We start from the raw sequence: 20,070 nt of genomic DNA on the forward strand, positions 1-20,070 counted from the left end.
GCAGTAAGGTAAAGATGTCTGCTTGCCTCAGCTAAAAGCCTGGTGGAACAGCTCTGTTTTACATGCCCTGCGGAATGGTAGTAAATCCGGTAGGGCCCAAATCTCCACGGGGAGATGATTCCACCAGGTCGGGGCCAGGGTCGAAAAGGCCCTGGCCCCTCGTCGAGGCAAGCCAGACGTTCTTCGGGCCAGGGATATTTAGGATATTTGTTTTGGAGTGTATGCGGCTGGTATAAGTATTTTGCTTTGGAGCGTATGCGGCTGGTACAAGTAATTTGTTATTTCAAGAGCAGTTCACATCGCAAGCTAGTACACTTGAAAGAAAAAAAACCCAAATATTTCAAAAGCCAAGCCTGAATATATAGCACATAAGTATCATCCGCAGCGTTTTCTTGTGGGCTGCTCTATCTCCACGGCGGGTTCTGTGTGTGTTGCTCACCCACCTGGAGGTTGGCGACCCCACCAGGCCGCCCTCCTTACTCAACTGCTTGAGGGGTGGCAATGCGGGACCTTTCACGACCCCCGGGACACCTGCTCGGAGGCTGGGCGGCAGAGGGCTCCGCGGGCAAGCGCCACAATAGGAGGGCCACGTCAGCACAGCACCTCCTGCTGGGTAAATTCCCCCCTCACCCTCCTGGGGAGGAACCCCTTGCCAGCTGCTTCCCTCCCTTTGGCAAGCCGGGCCTGTAATTAAATCCGAAGCGATGGATTCACATCCTGCCAGCAACCCCTTAGGAGCTGGCTGCCATCCCAGCCGCTGGCATCTTCTTCAGCTCTTCGATGCCTCTGGGTTTCACCCGCCCCTCGACCCCTTTTCACCCAGCACTGGTTTCTGGCCTTAGCCCTCCTGCCCGGCTTCACGTCCTGAGCTGCAAGCCGCAATTGTTCCTTAGCCAGTATCCTAAGCCAGCACCCCCAAATTACACCCCTACCACATCCCAGCTCTCAATCTTTACTTCTGGACTGGGCAGAAGGCAGGCTGCGGCCCACTGCTAGCCCACTGGCCTGTCTCCAGGGGGCCATCCAGCACCTTGCACCAAATACCACACCGGAGAGACCTTGGCCCAATTCAGAACAGTATTTCTTAAGTGACATTGCATGCTCTGGATCACGGCAAACAGATCTGGTATTCTGTAGCTTTTACAGAAATCCTTAGTAGACACTTTTGCTTTGCCGGTTTGAAAAGACATCCCTGAGGATCCAAAGAACAGAGGAACATCAGAAGAGCCCTGCCGGATCAGACCAGCGGTCCATCTAGTCCAGCCTCCTGTCTCACACAGTGGCCAACCAGTTCCTCTGGGGGGCCAACAGCAGGGCAGAGAGGCCGAGGCCTTCCCCTTAGAAGAACATCAGAAGAGTCCTGCTGGATCAGACCAGTGAGGGTCCATCTAGTCCAGCCTCCAGTCTCACACAGTGGCCAACCAGTTCCTCTGGGGGGCCAACAGCAGGGCAGAGAGGCCAAGGCCTTCCCCTTAGAAGAACATCAGAAGAGTCCTGCTGGATCAGACCAGTGAGGGTCCATCTAGTCCAGCCTCCTGTCTCACACAGTGGCCAACCAGTTCCTCTGGAGGGCCAACAACAGGGCAGAGAGGCCAAGGCCTTCCCCTTAGAAGAACATCAGAAGAGTCCTGCTGGATCAGACCAGTGAGGGTCCATCTAGTCCAGCCTCCTGTCTCACACAGTGGCCAACCAGTTCCTCTGGAGGACCTACAACAGGGCAGAGAGGCCGAGGCCTTCATAAGAATATCAGAAGAGCCCTGCTGGATCAGACCAGTGAGGGTTCATCTGGTCCAGCCTCCTGTCTCACACAGTGGCCAACCAGTTCCTCTGGAGGACCTACAACAGGGCAGAGAGGCCAAGAGTGATGTGGTCTCCTGGCTCTGGGTTTCAGAGGCTGACTGCCTCTGAATGGGAAGGTTTCCTTTAATTACCATGGCTAGTAACAATGGATAGACCTGTCCTCCATGAATCTGCCTTCCCCTGATGCTAACAACATCAATGCATCAGAAGAGCTATGTTGGATCAGATGAGAGGTCCACCAAGTCTCACACAGTGGCCAACCAGTTCCTCTGGACGTCCACCAACAAGTCCTTTTTCATCAGCACCCTCCTTGCACTTTGTATTAGCCACAAAAGCCAAATGGAACTTTCATGTACAGAAGCTGTTTATCTCTGACCAACAGCTTGGAGGGGGTTTGCAACTGGGGGCAAGCAACTGTGGTTTGTGGTCTTCTCGGATCTGCTTAGCTGGGTTTTGATATGGAAGAAGGGGGGCTGGACAATCGGGGGTGGGGGGGGGACACCTTGGCTTTACATGGCAGGAAGCCCCAAATTTAATCAACAGAAAACGGTTGCTTTGAAGAGTAGACTCTATGGCACTCTATCCGTCAGGATACAGGAACACAGTTCCGGCTGGCTTGGTGTCAAGGGGCGTAGCTTGATATGCACATGACTTCCTGCTGGGCATTTTCTACCAAAAAAAGCCCTGCGCAAAACAATGGTGATGTCAGGGGGTGTGGCCTAATATGCAAATGAGTTCCCACTGGGCTTTTTGCGCAAAGCAAGCCCTGGGATCCACTGATGTCCTACCACTCCCCAAACCCCACCCTCCCTAAACTCCACCCACAAACCTCCAGGAATTGGAAATGACCTTCTGATGGCACCTGGGTTGTTTTGGCCACTGTGTGACAGAGTATTGGACTGGATAAGCCATTGGCCAGATCCAACATGGCTTCTCTTACGTTTTTATGACCCCTCCCTGTCCAAGGTCACAGAGAATGACCAAGCTAATGTCTAAGGGAAGTACACCTGTGCAGTGGTCAAATCCAGCAGGGTGCCCGGCCTCTAGGTGTGAACTGAGAGTCAGTTTGGTATAGCGGTTCAGTGCGCAGACTCTTATCTGGGAGAACCAGGTTGGATTCCCCACGCCTCCACTTGCACCTGCTGGCCTTGGGTCAGCCATAGCTATCGTAGGAGTTGTCCTTGAAAGGGCAGCTGGTGCAAGAGCTCTCTCAGCCCCACCCACCTCACAGGGTGTCTGTTGCGGGGGGGTGGGGGAGAGAAGGTTAATGAGATTGCGACCGCTCTGAGACTCGGAGATTCAGGGTATAGGGCGGGATGTAAATCCAATATCATCATCATCTTCTTCTCCGACATTTCGATCTGCCATCTTTCCTGAGGCTCCAATCCCCACCCCAGTGCCTCAGCATCCCTGCCTTCACATTCTCTGGCCAACCACTCTGAATTTGCTCTTGTCAAATCTGGCCACTTTCCAAACCTGGCCTGCGATCACAGCTGGCGCTTTGCCTTGGCTTTCTCCTCCGAAAGGAGAGAAGGAGCCGCTGCCGCTCTCTGCAGCCACCGTGTCGCCGAAATGCCCATCTCTCCTCTCTGTCCCCTTAATGAATATCCCCGTAATTAATATCTCCCTCGCCCCCAATCTGCTCCATCATCCTATCCTCCCCAACCGCCTCGTTCCAAGCACATCCCGGCCTTTGGGGGTGAGATGAGGTGACCGGCCCGCATTTCACAAAGGCTTCGAAAAGCCTGTTCGATTTCTTCGGTCAAAACACAGAGACGGATTTTTTTTTATATGCCTTCCAATAGCGTCCCAAATACGTAGTTTCCCTAGGGGCTGAGCACAGTGGATGGGAGGGGGGCATCGCATTAGATCTGGCAAACTAACAGTTGCTGCAGCAAACAGGGAAAAGAAACATATCTGATTTTTTGGGGGGGAGGGGGGAGGTAGAGGAGACCAGATGGCCGCAGGATCTTCGTCCTCTGACTGCTGACCAGACTGCTTTCTGTTCTGAAATGCGGTGAATCTCCTGTGTCCCATACATCAGCCCCTGCCCCCCAACAACAGCTCAAACCATGGTGATGCCGAGAACAGAATATGTCTTGCGATGTGAATTTTTTAAAAACATTTTCATAGGCAAAAAAAGAAATAATGGATAAATAAGCTATCGTGAGTATTTCCAGTTTACGTTTTTTGAAACTGATCTCTTAATAGGCCTCTAAAAGTACATCATTTTTCTGTAAATTATTCTGCGTGGGAGAATATCATGCTCAGTGAGATAGCCAATTATTGGATACCATATAGCAATAAAAAAAACCTTTCGTATTACTCAGTTAAAGGGATCTTGAGTCTGAAACCGAAATTTTTGACATAATAAAGTATTCCCATAAGCGTCGTCGCCAAGCTAATAAAGTCAGGGGAGACTTGCGATGTGCGATTTTTGTTGATTTTTAAATTGGGTTTTTATCATTGTTGCTTCTCTTGTGCTTCTTAAAAAAAATTTATTTTATTCGTGCTTTATTTCTTTTGTAAGCCACCTTGAGTTCCACGAGGGGGAAAAACAGCGAATACAAGTTCTAAAGAAATAAACTGTTTTGACGAGGTGTGTTTTTCTTGGGTGGGGGGGAACCCATAGAGTTGAACCCGGGGCTTTCCTGGTAGTCTCCCTTGCAGGTAACTAACCAAGACTTAGCTCAGCTCAGCTTCCAAAATCTGGCAAGACCAGGCTATAGCCTGGGGTTCATCAAAACCATCCAACGGTGTTTCTAGACCTCATGGAAACAAGAGGTTAATTTCTGAGCAGCCCTGACCTAGAAATCCATCCTTCCAAATCCCAGCAGTGGCTATCTGGCGGTGAGGAAAATGTCCTCTTTATTACTTCCAGTTATCTCAAAGGCGAACGCTGAAAAAGCGAAAGAATTCAGATTCAAAGGAAAGCCTGGCTCAGCGGCTTCCAGCCCTTCAGGAACGTACAAAAGGAACCCAGAAGCGTTCCAAGGCTGCAGTGGGATGTCATGAGCTGCTGTCCTCTGCATGCGCACAAGGGACCACTGAGGAAATGTAAATGGGTGCCACAGTAAAACCTGCTTTCGTTCTTTGAATCACAACTGATGGATTTTTGTTGCTATTAATGATGCTGCACTGTCCTCACAACAACCTTGTGGAGAAGGCTAGCCTGAAAGACTGTGGGCTGGTCCACGTCCCCTCCCTCCATGAGCGTCACAGCTGAGAGTGAAAGCTGGCTTGAGTGCGAATTTGCCCGAGGCTTTCCTCTGCTTACTGCACTGCAGCACTTGCTGGGCAGTGATTCAGAAAGGCCTGCCATAGTGTCCCTTCCTCCTTAGTGGTGTTCCCCCCCCCCTTCTGAGGAAGTTTTATTACATAACACACCGGCCAAGTTGAGTCTTCTCCAACTAGTTAAGCGGCTCCCAAATCATTTAAAATGAGCCACTGAGCCAGGCTAGGGCGAGAAGTGCGCTCATTGGTTGCTAGGTAACCACAGGATGTGCTCCCTAAACCTCTCTGGGCCTGATCCCATGAGGTTGGGGAATGCTCCACGCTGTGGGTGCCTAGCAACCACCAGCAAGAGAGAAACAAAAGAAAATGGGAGTCCCTGAGGACCACAGGCCTACCATCCCCAACTAGGCCCAAGTGGTTGCCAAGCAACCAGGACCTGGATGCTTCCTCTTCTCTCAGATCTGTATTCATCACATTTTACATGCCGGCTTTTCTTCCATATGCTCAGGGGGACATACATAATTTCTTGGATTCCCTCTGCTCCATATTTTTATCTAACCCCTTCTTGAAGCTGGCTATGCTTGTAGCCGCCACCACCTCCTGTGGCAGTGAATTCCACATGTTAATCACCCTTTGGGTGAAGAAGTACTTCCTTCTATCCATTTTAACCTGACTGCTCAGCAATTACATTGAATGCCCACGAGTTCTTGTATTGTGAGAAAGGGAGAAAAGGACTTCTTTCTCTTTCTCCATCCCATGCATAATCTTGTAAACCTCTATCATGTCACCCCGCAGTCGACGTTACTCCAAGCTAAAGAGCCCCAAGCGTTTTAACCTTTCTTCATAGGGAAAGTGTTCCAAACCTTTAATCATCCTAGTTGCCCTTTTCTGCAATAACCACTGCAATTACTGCAATAACCACTAATTTAGCATCTAATACTCTGCTTTTAGCATTTAATATTGCGCGAGAGTGCCCTTCCAGCAGAAATTCCCAGCCTTTTTGAGCCTGAGGTCACCTTTGGAATTCTAACACAGGGTGGGGGCACAATTATAAAATGGCTGCCAAAGGAGGTGGAGCCAAACACAGTGGAAGCCCAAATGCTGAGGAGAAGAGGTGTAATTAAAAAAAAAAAATACAATGGCCAAGATGAGTGAGAAAGAAAAGCTGAGGAGGCAGTGGCTGCTGAAACGTTATTTTAATCTGCAGAAGCCTACTGGGTAACAGCCCCACCCTGGCCCCATCTATCTTCTAAAAACGCTTAATGGGCAAATGTGTTGGTGCCATGATACAGGGTGGCACACATGACCTCCCTCCTTTCCTGCTGGGGCCTCCCCTTGCCACAAAGGGGAGGCGGTGTTTCCCAGGTATCTTTTTCTTGTTGTGGAGCAGGGGAGTTGCGAGAGCTGTACGAATCCCATTCACCGTTAGCAGTTCACGGTCAGCAAAAAGTGAAACTCTGGTTGGCTTCTGAGAAGCCAGGCAACACTTCAATGCTGGCTGATTTGGCCCTGGGCATGCTAGTTGCTGACCCCCCCTTGCTGGACTTTTATTTATTTTATTACTTTTATATCCCACTCTCCCCCATTTATTTTATTACATTTATATCCCACTCTCCCCTAACGAGCTCAGGGCAGCTAATAATTAACAGAACATAGTGTTAAAAACAAGATACAATAAAATCATTAAACCAATTTAACAGTGGAGGATAAAGCTTCAGCGGGGAAGCGGCTGAGTAAGTCACGCACCGCCTTAAGTCCGCTACCCACTTTTGACCTCCACGACTCAACTTCCTCAGACACTGAGTCCACCAAACCCAGCCTAGCTAATGAATGGAGCTGGAACCCAATTAAAAATTCCATGCGTTGCAAAAATTCATAATGCCATCTAGGAGACGCAGACGCAGGCAATATCTAAGCCACAGATGTACACCTTGCGTCTCGGCTCGCTGGCTGACACAGCAACAAGCCCCCCAATGCAAACCTTCCGATAACTCACGTGGGCTGGAAGTGCAGCATTAACAATAGCCCTTTCCCTCTCTATCCCGCACGGGCTCTTGATCCAAAATGGAAACGTGATGGGGAGAGATCAATATTATTTATGAACGGCTAGGAATTGGCGAACATCCTATGGACAGAGAGAGCCATTAGCACTGAAGAGCGAAAGTGAGAGTGGAGCGGAGAGAAGCGGAAAATTGACTCCCTGGAGGAAGGAGCAGAAAACAGTCTCCGAAATGGGACTTCCTGTAAAACACCGGAGCTGCAAGCCCAACTCTGGGAGCAGAGGAGTGTAAAGAAATTGGACCTTTAGTTCAATTTCTTGCCTTTTCATTAAACACCAACACGGGCCTCCTACTAAAATCTAGGCCTGCAAATGAGTTGAAGAGTCCAAATAGAAAACAACCAGCTGTCAGTATTGAAGGGTTAGAAATCGACCTTCTGAGCTTTGAATAACAATTCCGGTACAGAGACAAGCCATTTGTTTACCAGGAAAAGACTGTGGCGCCTTTGCGCCCCTGCTACGGCCGCGCTCCTTCGATTGGTGCTGTCATTCACACGACACGAAGAGATGGGTTAGACTGCAAATAACCCTCCATCCCATCATAATGTGACTCCCTCCTGGGCCATCCGCTAGTAACTCAACAGAACTTCAATATTTTGATTTTTGACCGGGCTACGGAGCCCCAAGGCCACGCGGCCTTTAAAAAGTCACATCCAGGCGGGCAGCTCTGTTGGCCTGAAGCAATACAACAAATTTAACCCATGCTCGAGGAGAAACGGTGTAACGAACAGTAGAACAGAGTAGGAGTCAAGTCGCACCTTTGAGACCAACAAAGTTTTATTCAGAATGTCAGCTTTCATACGCACGGCTCCTTCTTCAGGCGAGGGGATGGGGGTCCAGTACAGTGGGCTGAAATATATGCAGCTGGTGGGTTAAGAGTGTAAAGTGATACAAGTTGGTCTGGATGGTAATAAAAGTTGTGCTTTTGCTACAAGTCTAGGCAAAACAAAAGGACACGTATTTCCTAGCGATGTTCTTGTCCGCTTCATTTGCTTTTTAACATCGTTCTATATCATATATATCATTCTATATCGTTTAACATCACGTTCTTTTTTCAATTTGTTCATTTCACTATCTTGCCACTGGATTCTGACTCTATACTATTCTGCATGCTTAACCACTACCCACCAGCTATATGTAGCGCCGCTCGCTGCGCCCCGTTTCATTGTCTGATGAAATGTGCTTTTAGCACACAAAAGCTTATATTCTGAATGAAATTTTGTTGATCTTAAAGGTCCTAATGGACTCCAACTTTGCTACAGAACGAAGTTGGATTGAAGTCCAGTGGCACCTCAAAGCCCAACAAAGTTTTCTTTTAAAGTATGAGGTTTTGCAAAGTGTGAGGTTTCCATTTCATTACGTTTGAGGAAGCGTGCCGGGCACACAAAAGCTCGCACTCTGTTGGTCTTAAAAGGGCCACTGGATTCCAATGTTGTTCCAGGGGTAGGGAACAGTGGCTCTCCAGATGTTTTTTTGCCTACAACTCCCATCAGCCCCAGCCAGCATGGCCAACGGCTGGGGCTGATGGGAGTTGTAGGCAAAAAAACATCTGGAGAGCCACTGTTCCCTTCCCCAATCTAGGCCTTTTAAAAGCTAGTCTTTCTGTTCTTGGTTCCTAGCTAGCTTCAGCTATCAAGAGGTATGATGAGCTAACCTCGGAATGGCCCAGGCTCTTGCTTGGCTAACTGCTCTCTGGGCAGAGAGACATAGATTGCGCCTGACTTCAACTCAGAAGGGTAACACCTAGTAACTTTGAGTTAGCGTCATGCTGTATAGTTAAGTCTCTTAAATGTAGCTTTTTTGTTTTAGTTCTCACGGCGATGTTCTTTTGAAATATCCCTTTGATTAGATTGGGTATGTTCTTTGCTTCAAGCGCTTCAATTCTATTCCAGTATCCGAGACCTGAAGGGCCGGCCCACCTCCCAGGTTAATTGTTGAGGGAATTCAGTGCACAAGTGGTCCACCTTGCAGGGCTGGCCTTCTTGATTAAGGTCAGAAGCTTGCTCCTTTGCTTCGGACTGTGTGGGTAGTCCAAGGGGCTCGTGGCAGATACCAGAACTGGTGGACACGCAGCCCAGGTGTTTTTTTGTGTGTGTGATTTTGTGCTCTGCCAGCCCCTACCAACATACCTACCTTTTGATAAGGAGCTGGCAGCATGTTAGGGTCGGGTTTCCAACTTCCTGGTAGGGTTTGGCAATCTCCCGGAAGTATATGGCCGAGGACCTGCCTACCTTAGGGACCGCCTCTCTCCATATGTTGTTCCCCAGAGAGCACTGCGATCCAGTTCAAAAAATCTTCTTGAAATCCCTGGGCCAAAAGAGACTAAATTAAAAGCTACCAGAGAACAGGTGTTCTCTACAAAAGCCCCCCAATGGTGGAATCAATTGCCGGAAGAGGTGCGGGCCCTACAGGATCTTAACCAGTTCCGTAGGGCCTACAAAACTGCCCTCTTCCAGCTAGGTTTTTAAGACAGAACTCCTGATAAGATCAGTAATACCGAGCCATACGCCATTCGACTGTATTTTAATGTCATACTGTTTTATTGGTTTTATTGTTTAAATTATTAATTATATTATCTATTGTTTATCTGTATCATGGTTTTACCATGTCTTGTTAGCCGCCCTGAGCCTGCCTAGGCGGGGAGGGTGCGGTATAAATAAAAGTTTATTATTATTATTATTATTATTAGATAGGCTCAGATAGCGGCCACTGCCAAGTCCGCGTTTTTTCATCTTAGACGGGCAAGGCAGTTGGCCCCCTTCCTGGACCCCGACGACCTAGCAACAGTGATCCATGCTACGGTCACCTCGAGGTTGGATTACTGCAATGCCCTCTACATGGGGCTGCCCCTGTGCCGGACCCGGAAATTGCAGCTGGTGCAGAATGCTGCGGCCCGGCTGCTATTGGGCCTCCCAAGATGGGGACACATTCGGCCGGGCCTTCGGGCTCTGCACTGGCTTCCAATAATATACCGAGTCCGGTACAAGGTGCTGGTCATTACCTTTAAAGCCCTATATGGCCTGGGACCTGCCTACCTGAGGGACCGTCTCTCCCCACACGTTCCCCAGAGAGTACTGAGGTCTGGGACTCAAAACCTGCTCACCATCCCCGGGCCTAAGGAAGTGCGTCTCAAGGCAACTAGAGACAGGGCCTTTTCTACAATGGCCCCCATGTGGTGGAACCAGCTACCGGAAGAGGTGAGGGCTCTGCGGGATCTTGCTCAGTTCTGCAGGGCCTGTAAGACAACCCTCTTCCGGTTAGCCTATGCCTGATTAGATAAATGTAGCTGCCAGATTTCTGTGATTATACTGTATAGTTCTAATGTTAAATATTTTAAGGTTTTTTAGGTTTTAAATGTCTGTTTTTAAATGTAATAACTTTGTTCTGATTTTATTGTTTTATTGTTTGTTGTAAGCCGCCCTGAGCCACTTGTGGGAAGGGCGGGATATAAGTTACCAAATAAATAAATAAAATAAATTATTATTATTATTATTATTATTATTATTATTATTATTACAATAGTCCTCCAGACCAGTGTTCCCTCTAAGCTGAGTTAGAGTGAGCTAGCCTCACAGTTTTTTAGCCTCCGGCTCACACATTTTTGTCGTAGCTCCGGAAAAGCGGCCCCAGAGCAAACTAATTGATGCAGCAGCTCATAACTTTAATTCCAGTAGCTCATGAAGTAGAATTCTTGCTCACAAGACTCCACATTGCTCCAGACTACAGAAATTAGTACCCTTGGAGGAAATGGCAGCTTTGGGCGGTGGTCTCGAGAGCATTCTACTCCTCTCCTCTCCTCTCTGAACCCCCACCATCTCTAGGCTCCACCCCCAAATCTCCAGGAATTTCCCTACTCAGAATTGGCAACCCCTATACTAGGGGGAGCCATAATACAGGGGTTCCCAATGGGCATCATGGTGCCCACCAACACTTTTCCTGGCATCTGCCAAGTGCTTTTAGGAAGTGGGTGGGGTTAGGTGAGGCTTTTGCCCAGCAGGGCTTCTGATTGGCTGTACAGATTAAAAGAAAAGGAAAGGTCCCCTGTGCAAGCACCAGTCGTTTCCAACTCTGGGGTGACGTTGCTTTCACAGCGTTTTCACGGCAGACTTTTTACAGGGTGGTTTGGCATTGCCTTCCCCAGTCATCTCCACTTTCCCCCCCCAGCAAGCTGGATGCTCATTTGACCGACCTCGGGAGGATGGAAGGCTGAGTCGACCTCGGGCCGGCTACCTGAATCCAGCTTCCGCCTCACGAACTCAGGTCGTGAGCAGAGAGTTCAGACCCACAGTACTGCTGCTTTACCACTCTGCACCACGGGTTAAAAAGCAGCCTTTTAAAAAGAGATGCCTGAAATGTTGAAGATGTGCGATCAGACTTCGATATAACCTCATTCCCTGGCAATTTATCATCGGCCCCACCTCCTGCAGCAGCCATTTTATGACTGGCTCCACCTCCCGTGGCAGCCATTTTGTTATTGTGTCCAATGCTCTTTGCTAGAATTCCAAAGGTGCCTGCGGGCTCAAAAAGGTTGCAGACCCCTTTCCTCAAGCAGTTTTTGAAAAGGACCCGCGAGAAGGCGCGACTGGGGTCAGGGCTGTCGGCTTTAACCTTCTCTCTCTGGCCATGTTCGCAGAAAAAGCCCAGCAGGAACTCATTTGCATATTAGGCCACACCCTGTCGGCGCCATTGTTTCACACAGGGCTTCTTTTGTAGAAAAAGCCCAGCAGGGGCTCATTTGCTTATTAGGCCACACCCCGTGGCGCAGAGTGGTAAAGCTGCAGTACTGCAGTCAGAGCCCTCTGCTTTCGACTTGAGTTCGATCCCAGCGGAAGCTGGTTCAGGTAGCCGGCTCCAGGTTGACTCAGCCTTCCATCCTTCCGAGGTTGGTCAAATGAGTACCCAGCTTGCTGGGGGGGAAAGCGTAGCTGACTGGGGAAGGCAATGGCAAACCACCCGGTGAAAAGGTCTGCCGTGAAAACGTTGTGAAAGCAACATCACCCCAGAGTTGAAAATGACTGGTGCTTGCACAGGGGACCTTTCCTTTTTCCTGACGCCAAGCCAGCCGGAACTGTGTTCCTGCTCAAAAAAGACCCTGACGAGACCGAGTAGGACAGGGGTGGCCAACGGTAGCTCTACAGATATTTTCTGCCTACAACTCTCATCAGCCCCAGCCATTGGCCATGCTGGCTGCGGCTGATGGGAGTTGTGGGCAAAACCCCCCCAACATCTGGAGAGCAACCGTTGGCCACTCCTGCAGTAGGATCAAAGAAAACCAGGAAAGGCATTCTGTGACATCCACCCTCCTTCCCAGCACGTTGCTCATTTCTTGCAGAGGCAAACAACAGAGGCAAAATGCTGGCACACAACCAGCACAGCGCTCCGATCCAGAGCGGGCCTCCTCGCAGCTGTTTTTATGATTTAAAAATACATCTGGGTCGGCATCTTTTGCTCTGCGAGTAGCATAACGTCTACGTCTATGCAATGCTTATTCATTGCATTTGCAGTGAGTCGCACGACATCTGTCAATTGTTCCTGCAGAGAAATACCCTGAGTTTCCAAGGCATGCACTCAGTGCCAACGGAAATTAACCCCATGAAGGCTGCTCGTAACTACAACTCTGTGGTTTTTGAACTCCTCTGAGAACCTTGTTCACCAAACAATGTATCTGCCGCAGCATGGCGCAGAGGATTCTTGGAAAGTGCCCTTCTGCACAGGGCCGGCCAAACGAGGTAATCGCCTAGAGTGCCAGTCTTCTGGGGGCGCCAAAGTGGGCACCCTCCCCCCACATGACTCAGTGACCTGGGCTATCCAGGTCAAGAAACAATTTCAAGTTTTGTGCTTTTCATTCTCCCCACAATTCATCTGTTTTTGAAAATTATCAGTGCGGGGGAGAAGGGGGGGCCCGCCAAAAGTTAGCTTTGCCTAGGGTGCCGGCGCTGCTTCTGTATTTCGAGGTTGCAAATATACATCAGTTTCATAGTTTTAGAGCCCCATGGTGCAGAGTGGTAAAGCTGCAGTACTGCAGTCGGAGCCCTCTGCTCACGACCTGAGTTCGATCCCAGCGGAAGATGGTTCAGGTAGCCGGCTCCAGGTCGACTCAGCCTTCCATCCTTCCGAGGTCGGTCAAATGAGTCCCCAGCTTGCTGGGGGGAAAGCGTAGAGGACTGGGGAAGGCAATGGCAAACCACCCCGTAAAAAGTCTGCCGTGAAAATGTTGTGAAAGCAATGTCACCCCAGAGTCGAAAACGACTGGTTGCTTGCACAGGGGACAACCTTTACCATTTTTATAGTTGTTTTACAGCCATGGCTTCCCCTGGAACTTGGGTTGCCAGCTCAAGCTTGGGAAATTCCTGGAGATTTGTGGACGGTGCCTGAAGAGGGCAGAGTTTGGGGAAGAAATGGAGCTCAGTTGGGAAGTGATGCCAGAGTTCACTTTCTAGAGCTGCCGTTTTCTCTAGGCGAACTGATCTGAGTTGTCTGGAAAATGAGCTATAATTCTGGGAGATCTCCAGGCCCCACCTGGAGGCTGGCAACCCTAACCAGGGCTTGGGTTTAGGTGAGGATGCTGAGAATTCAAACTGAGACCTTCAGTCTTTAGCTTGGAGAAACGTCGATTGAGGGGCGACAAGATTATGCACGGGATAGAGAAGGCAGAGAAAGAGGGACGTTTCGCCCTTTCTCATAAGACAAGAACACTCAATGAAATCGCTGAGCAGTCAGGTTAGAATGGATAAAAGGAAGCACTTCTTCACCCAAAGAGTGATTAACACGTGGAATTCACTGCCACAGGAGGTGGTGGCGGCTACAGGCACAGACAGATTCAATAGGGGATTGGATCAACATCTGAAGCAGAGGTCCATCAGTGGCTCTTAGCCACATGATATAGATGGAACTCTCTGTCTGGGGCAGTGATGCTCTATATTCTTGAAGCCTGGAGGGGGGGGTCAGGCAACAGTGGGAGGGTTTCTAGTGTCCTGGGCCCAATCTAATAGACCTCCTGATGGCACCTGTTTTGTTGGCCTCTGTGTGACAGAGTGTTGGACTGGGTGAGCTACTGGTGCAGTGATTAAGTGCGTGGACTCTCATCTGGGAGAACCGGGTTTGATTCCCCACTCCTCCACTTGCACCTGCTGGAATGGCCTTGGGTCAGCCAGAGCTCTGGCAGAGATTGTCCTTGAAAGGGCAGCTGCTGTGAGAGCCCTCTCCAGCCCCACCCACGCCACAGGGTGCCTGTTGTGGAGGAGGAAGGTAAAGGAGATTGTGAGCCGCTCTGAGACTCTTCGGAGTGGAGGGCGGGATATAAATCCAATCTCTTCATCTACCTCACAGGGTGCCTGTTGTGGGGGAGGAAGGTAAAGGAGATTGTGCGCCGCTCTGAGACTCTTCGGAGTGGAAGGTGGGATATAAATCCAATATCTTCATCTACCTCACAGGGTGCCTGTTGTGGAGGAGGAAGGTAAAGGAGATTGTGAGCCACTCTGAGACCCTTCGGAGTGGAGGGCGGGATATAAATCCAATCTCTTCATCTACCTCACAGGGTGCCTGTTGTGGAGGAGGAAGGTAAAGGAGATTGTGAGCCGCTCTGAGACTCTCCGGAGTGGAGGGCGGGATATAAATCCAATCTCTTCATCTACCTCACAGGGTGCCTGTTGTGGAGGAGGAAGGTAACGAAGATTGTGAGCCGCTCTGAGACTCTCTGGAGTGGAGGGCGGGATATAAATCCAGTATCTTCATCAACCTCACAGGGTGTCTGTTGTGGGGGGGAGGAAGATAAAGGAGATTGTGAGCCGCTCTGAGACTCTCCGGAGTGGAGGGCGGGATATAAATCCAGTATCTTCGTCAACCTCACAGGGTGTCTGTTGTGGGGGGGAGGAAGATAAAGGAGATTGTGAGCCGCTCTGAGGCTCTTCGGAGTGGAGGGCGGGATATAAATCCAATATCTTCATCTACCTCACAGGGTGCCTGTTGTGGAGGAGGAAGATAACGAAGATTGTGAGCTGCTCTGAGACTCTTCGGAGTGGAGGGCGGGATATAAATCCAGTATCTTCATCAACCTCACAGGGTGCCTGTTGTGGGGGGGAGGAAGATAAAGGAGATTGTGAGCCGCTCTGAGACTCTCCGGAGTGGAGGGCGGGATATAAATCCAATGTCATCATCTTATGTTATGCCCCTAACACAAGGTTAAGAGCTTCTAGAGCTCCCCCCAAAAAAGAGAAAAAACAGAAAGCCAAGTTAGTTCTGTGTTGAAGATGCAACTATTTGGGTTGGAGTCCATCCGCGGTATGATTGGTCAACTGCCAGGGCCCATTGCCTGGTAAGGTCCACTGTCTATTCCCAAAGCAGGCCAGGCAATTGGCAAGGGCAGCTAAAAGCAGTCCTGGTCTGTCCTGTCTGGACAGAGACAGTTGTTCCTAGCAGCCGCCGGTGGCGCTCCATTAGCTCAGCGGACAGGAGAGTGATCGACCCAGACAAGGAGGACTGGCTGGCCCTGACCGGGAGAGGCTAAGTGAGTGGTTGGCAGTGCCCACACTTTCCCTGCCCCTGCCGCCAACAGTACGCCAGCCCACCAGACTAGGGGACCAAGCAGTGAGAGAAACTAAGGGCAGCTGCTGCTACCTCCCCTCTTGGTCCAGTGAGGCGGAGAGGAGGGGAAAGAGGAGAAGGAGCCCACTGAAGCCAGCGTGTCCCTCACCTCATAGCGTACGGCCTGTTGGGTCATCTCCAGGTTGGTGTAGTGGCTGAGTGCGCGGACTCTTTATCTGGGAGAGCCGGGTTTGATTCCCCACTTCTCCACTTGCAGCTGCCGGAATGGCCTTGGGTCAGCCAGAGCTCTCTTATCTGGGAGAATCGGGTTTGATTCCCCACTCCTCCACTCGCAGCTGCCGGAATGGCCTTGGGTCAGCCAGAGCTCTCTTATCTGGGAGAACCGGGTTTGATTCCCCACTCCTCCACTCGCAGCTGCTGGAATGGCCTTGGGTCAGCCAGAGCTCTCTTGGGTTTGATTCCCCACTCCTCCACTTGTAGCTGCCGGAATGGCCTTGGGTCAGCCAGAGCTCTCTTATCTGGGAGAGCCGGGTTTGATTCCCCACTCCTCCACTCGCAGCAGCTGGAATGGCCTTGGGTCAGCCAGAGCTCTCTTATCTGGGAGAGCCGGGTTTGATTCCCCACTCCTCCACTTGCAACTGCTGGAATGGCCTTGGGTCAGCCAGAGCTCTCTTATCTGGGAGAACCAGGTTTGATTCCCCACTTCTCCACTCGCAGCTGCCGGAATGGCCTTGGGTCAGCCAGAGCTCTCTTATCTGGGAGAACCAGGTTTGATTCCCTACTCCTCCACTCGCAACTGCTGGAATGGCCTTGGGACAGCCAGAGCTCTCTTATCTGGGAGAGCCGGGTTTGATTCCCCACTTCTCCACTTGCAGCAGCTGGAATGGCCTTGGGTCAGCCAGAGCTCTCTTATCTGGGAGAGCAGGGTTTGATTCCCCACTTCTCCACTCACAGCTGCCGGAATGGCCTTGGGTCAGCCAGAGCTCTCTTATCTGGGAGAGCAGGGTTTGATTCCCCACTCCTCCACTTGCAGCTGCTGGAATGGCCTTGGGTCAGCACGAGTTCTCTTATCTGGGAGAGCCAGGTTTGATTCCCCACTACTCCACTTGCAGCTGCCAGAATGGCCTTGGGTCAGCCAGAGCCTTGGAAGTTGTCCTTGAAAGGGCAGCTTCTGTCAGAGCTCTCTCAGCCCCACCTGCCTCACAGGGTGTCTGTTGTGGGGGAGGAAAGGAAAGGAGATTGTAGGCCGCTCTGAGACTCTGTCCTTGAAAGGGCAGCTGCTGCAAGAGCCCTCTCAGCCCCACCCACTTCCGGGGATGTCTGCTGCAAGGGGAGAAGATATAGGAGATTGTAAGCTGCTCGGAGTCTCTGATTCAGAGAGAAGGGCGGGGTATAAATCTGCAATTCTTCTTCTTCTCCATCTCGTGAGAACAAACAATGCACTGCCCTTGCCAATTGCCTGGCCTGCTTTGGACACAGACAGTGGAGCTTACCAGGCAATGGGCCCTGGGAGTTTGCGCTGTCTTGAGGCTGTACATTACAGAGGGACATGGGTGGGCGGAGATGCTCGTCTGGCATTGCTGATCTCATCAGAAACCCTCGAAAAGAACCCCAAGGGCTCGCTTGATAAATACCCCTCTGCAAAACGGCAACAAAATTTAAGGAGAGCCGGCAGGATGGTGGAAAATTCCCAGGTAATTACTCCGCAGCCTGGGGACACCAATTTAGCTGAGGCCATTGGTTCCACGGAACACTCAACACAACAGTTAATTCAATCCAGTGCGTGTCTGCCTTGGTTTCAACCCATGTCGTCCAGATTATGAGGGAAATGCCGTTTGGAGCAAACAGTTCCAGAAGCCCCAAGAAACGTCTGCTCTGAGGCAAGAGCAGCCAAATTTCCTTGCTCATCCTGGAAAAAAGAGCAGATCCCCTCTGAGCACGCGCAGAGAGCATTTCGGAGCGGCCACAGCAGCAGCTCGCAAACATCTGAGATTGCACGACCGGGTTCCAGGGCAGCCTCGTTTCCTAAAAATTAACTAGCAGCACATTAAAAAAAAAACACCATTTCATTTTCACGGCGCATTCGGCTCCTCGCTATGAAGTCGTCTCGTGCCAAAACAGCAACTGATTCTAACCGCCAGATTAAAAAGGAGCTTGCCCAAAGCTGCCACAAATAAAACATGAAAGGAGGAGGGGGGAAGATACCACAATGGGAACGAACCTCAAACCTTGGTAGACCACAGCCTGGCTTGGGAAGTCTTTGGAAACAGCTGAATCAGCACTGCTGTCTAGTAATCTACCGTCAGCACAAGCTGATCACGGCTGCTCTTACAGAAATCAGCCAGTAGGGGTTGCAACCAGCACTGCGTGGCGAGGGGGAGTCACTCTGCACACGCCCAGAGGTGCCTTCGTCATTTCAGTCGCCATGTCGAAAAGCAGTACCAATATCAAAACAGAATGGTATCCTTTAGTAAGCTATATGGCAGAACATGACATCGTTCCAAAGTTGCATTATTATAGAAGCTTAATATATTTTCATGCAGTCCTTCCATTCTTCCGAGGTCGGTCAAAGGAGTACCCAGTTCGCTGGGAGGAAAGCGTAGATGACTGGGGAAGGCAATGGCAAACCACCCCGTAAAAAAGCCTGCCGCGAAAACGTCCTGATGCAACGTCACCCCAGAGTCGTAAATGACTGGTGCTTGTGCAGGGGACCTTTCCTTTACCTTTACTAATATATTTTTGAATATATTTATGAAATGTATAACTATTCCTGTTTCTACATTGTATCGTGTGAATTTAGGGGGAGGTATTTAAGAGCCCCGTGGCGCAGAGTGGTAAAGCTGCAGTACAGCAGTCGGAGCCCTCTGCTCACGACCTGAGTTCGATCCCAGCGGAAGCTGGTTCAGGTAGCCGGTTCCAGGTTGACTCAGCTTTCCATCCTTCCAAGGTCAGCAGGGAAGAACCTGCTGACTATCCCCGGGCCAAAGGAGGTAAGACTCCAGAGCACTCGTACTCAGGCTTTTTCTGTCATGGCCCCACAGCTCTGGAACCAGCTCCCAGAAGAAATGTGGGCCCTGCGGGACTTTGAAGAGTTCCGCAGGGCCTGCAAGATCATCTTGTTCCAGACGGCCTTCACCAGCTGAAACTATTAAATTATCAGTAAACTTGCCAGCGATTGTAGCACAAAGTATTAATGTTTTTAGAATTTTAATGGATTTTAATCAACTGTAATTATTTGTTATTTATTATATTGTATGTATTGAGCTTTTGCTGTTAGCCGCCCTGAGCCGCTTGGTCGGGGAGGGCGGGATACAAATAAAATGTGAATGAATGAATGAATGAAGGTCGGTCAAATGAGTACCCAGCTTGCTGGGGGGGGGAGTGTAGATGACTGGGGAAGGCAATGGCAAACCGTTCCGTAAAAAGGTCTGCCGTGAAAACGTTGTGAAAGCAACGTCGCCCCAGAGTTGGACTACCTTTACCTTTTTTTTATTTGTGAGTTTCGTGCATTGTGCAGGGGGTTGGACTAGATGATCCTGGAGGTCCCTTACATCTCTATGATTCTATGTATAAACCTTAATTTAGTATCATTTGTTATTTTTTATGTATTGTTTGGTTGGATTATTAATAAAAAAAATAAATGTGGAAAAAAATGTCAATAAGATGGCAGGAACTTTTAAAATGATTAAAAAAAGAAGAAGAAGAAAAAGCAGCATCAACACATCCCAGTTTGCTGAAGAGCAAGTTGGGGCATGGGGCTGGTGCCAACACTGAGTTGGGAAAACCCTGGAGATAAGAGGGGTGGAGCTTGGGAAATTCAGCAAGGCATAATGCCATAGAGCCTATTCTCCAGTGCAGCCATTTTCTCCAGGGAGCTAATCTCTTTTGTCTGGAGACCAGCTGCAATTATAGGAGGTCTTCAGGCCCCACCTGGAGTTGGCAAGCCTAGATGGTGGGCTCAGACCAGCCCTGTTGCTAGCGGCTGCAGGGAGAGGGGGCCTATTAAACCATGACAGCTGGTGACTATTCATGCTACCCCTCCCACGCAATTCAGACCCCTACCAATCAGCTGATCGGTGGGCCCTTTACCTTTTCTTTTTTCTTTAATAAAAGAAAATAAATATATAAATAAATAAAATATATAAATAAAAAGTATTATTATTATATTATTATTAATCTTATGGAATCAGTTTATAAACAAGGATAAATACTTACATACATACAATAAAACATCTAGTAAGAATTTTAAGTTCTATAGATGTGTCTAGATATGTAGACCATTTTCTATCCAAGGAGAGATTCACGATGAAAACAAGATTAAAGTTACGGCAACCATTCCTGCATCAAAATACAATCAATCGAATCGAACCCATATTATCGTTAAGCTATGAAGTAAGCAGTGCTAAGAATTCTGAGCTGCCTAAATGATTTTC

The sequence above is a fragment of the Heteronotia binoei genome, chromosome 15 (genome assembly GCF_032191835.1).
Source record: "Heteronotia binoei isolate CCM8104 ecotype False Entrance Well chromosome 15, APGP_CSIRO_Hbin_v1, whole genome shotgun sequence".
NCBI lineage: Eukaryota > Metazoa > Chordata > Lepidosauria > Squamata > Gekkonidae > Heteronotia > Heteronotia binoei.